The sequence below is a fragment of the Oncorhynchus clarkii genome, chromosome 24, assembly GCF_045791955.1.
Source record: "Oncorhynchus clarkii lewisi isolate Uvic-CL-2024 chromosome 24, UVic_Ocla_1.0, whole genome shotgun sequence".
Classification (NCBI taxonomy): domain Eukaryota; kingdom Metazoa; phylum Chordata; class Actinopteri; order Salmoniformes; family Salmonidae; genus Oncorhynchus; species Oncorhynchus clarkii.
The window spans coordinates 38509187-38511743 of NC_092170.1; positions in this window are offsets into that span (position 1 = coordinate 38509187).

The window sequence follows — 2557 nt, forward strand, 5'->3', positions numbered from 1 at the left end:
GTCTGATGAGACAAAAATAGAGCTTGTTGGTCTAAACTCCACTTGCCGTGTTTGGAGGAAGAAGAAGGATGAGTACAACCCCAAGAACACCATCCCAACCATGAAGCATGGAGGTGGAAACATCATTCTTTGGGGATGCTTTTCTGCAAAGGGGACAGGACGACTGCACCGTATTGAGGGGAGGATGGATGGTGCCATGTATCGCGAGATCTTGGCCAACAACCTCCTTCCCTCAGTAAGAGCATTGAAGATGGGTCGTGGCTGTGTCTTCCAGCATGACAACGACCCGAAACACACAGCCCGGGCAACTAAGGAGTGGCTCCGTAAGAAGCATCTCAAGGTCCTGGAGTGGCCTAGCCAGTCTCCAGACCTGTACCCAATATAAAATATTTTGGAGGGAGCTGAAAGTCCGTTTTGCCCAGCTATAGCCCCGAAACCTGAAGGATCTGGAGAAGGTCTGTATGGAGGAGTGGGCCAAAATCCCTGCTGCAGTGTGTGCAAACCTGGTCAAGCACTACAGGAAACGTATGATCTCTGTAATTGCAAACAAAGATTTCTGTAAAAAATATTAAGTTCTGCTTTTCTGATGTATCAAATACTTATGTCACGCAATAAAATGCAAATGAATTACTTAAAAATCATACAATGTGATTTTCTGGATTTTTGTTGTAGATTCCGTCACTCACAGTGTAAGTGTACCTATGATAAAAATTACAGACTTCTACATGCTTTGTAAGTAGGAAAACCTGCAAAATCAGCAGTGTATCAAATACTTGTTCTCCCCACTGTATATCCACAGTAAAATGAGTCCTATCTCGTGTAGGTGACCATCTACAGTGCCTTGCGAAAGTATTGGGCCCCCTTGAACTTTGCAACCTTTTGCCACATTTCAGGCTTCAAACATAAAGATATAAAACTGTATTTATTTGTGAAGAATCAACAACAAGTGGGACACAATCATGAAGTGGAACGACATTTATTGGATATTTCAAACTTTTTTTACAAATCAAAAACTGAAAAATTGGGCGTGCAAAATTATTCAGCCCCCTTAAGTTAATACTTTGTAGCGCCACCTTTTGCTGCGATTACAGCTGTAAGGGAATACCCCCCTGAATTGTACAAAAATGAATGGCAAGATATTGGCATTGGACAAACCATATACACGATGTCCAATACCACCCAAAGCGGTGTTGATTCGTGTAAAGTATATGGCAAATGCCATATGGCAATTGCCAATTGTAACACCTCAAAAATCCAACAGGGGGCGAGTGCGCTCCACCGGGGTTTTTCATATTGGAAATGTAACCCAAGTCAACATCCAAAAGAAAATTTTTGAAAAAAGGATATTTTTTTCAAAAACTTTTCACCCCTTAAAAAAGTGCTTTCTGGGCCTTTTTTCGAAATTCTTTCGATTTTTTTGTCAATTACACATGTGTAAGAGCTGTATGAATATACTTTTGTCCAATTTTTTTATCATATTTTTTTTTTTTTTAATTACATGCGCATAAGGCATATGTTTTGTACATTTGCAATATGATTTCATAGGAAGTCAAAAGTCAAAAGTCAAAAATGTCAAAATTTGGTAAAAAACTTCACACATCCTTAAAAAAGTGCTTTCTGGACCGTTTTTCAAAATTCTTTCAATTTTTATGTCAATTACACATGTATAAGAACTTTATCAACATACTTTAGTCATACTTTATTATCCTTTTTTTTTTTTTTTTTTTACTTGTGCATAAGGCATATGTTTTCTCCATTTGGAATATGATTTCATAGGAAGTCAAAAGTCAAAAGTCAAAAATGTCAAAATTTGGTAAAAAACTTCACACATCCTTAAAAAAGTGCTTTCTGGACCGTTTTTCAAAATTCTTTCAATTTTTGTGTCAATTACACATGTATAAGAACTTTATCAACATACTTTAGTCATACTTTATTATCATTATTATAATTTTTTTTTTTACTTGTGCATAAGGAATATGATTTGTCCATTTGCAATATGATTTCATAGGAAGTCAAAAGTCAAAGTCCAAAGTCAATTTTTTGGGGGGCCAAAATTGACTGAACTGATGAACTCGGGACGGCCGGGCAGTGATAGTTGTTCATTTCCATCACTCGTTGTGTTGATTTCATCATGTCCATTTGAATCATGTCCACTATAGAATCATATTGCAAATGCGCGTGCAACTGGTAACCGGGAAAAAAAAAATGATGATTTCATTATGTCCATTTGTTTATGTTTCCTTACTTTTTCAAAGTCACTGTGCATTTGCAATATGTTTCAATGGGCAGGTACCATCACGAATTTGTCATGCTCAAAATTTTTTAGATGTATTTTTTTTGTTTCTTACTTTTTCAAAGTCACTGTGCATTTGCAATATGTTTTAATGGGCAGGTACCATCACGAATTTGTCATGCTCAAAATTCAAGCTTTACTTTGCTCAAACTATACCTTTGTCATCTTGTGATCTAAAATATGCAACTGGTTACCCAAAAAATGTGTTGATGTTTTTTTGTTTATGTTTCCTTACTTTTTCAAAGTCACTGTGCATTTGCAATA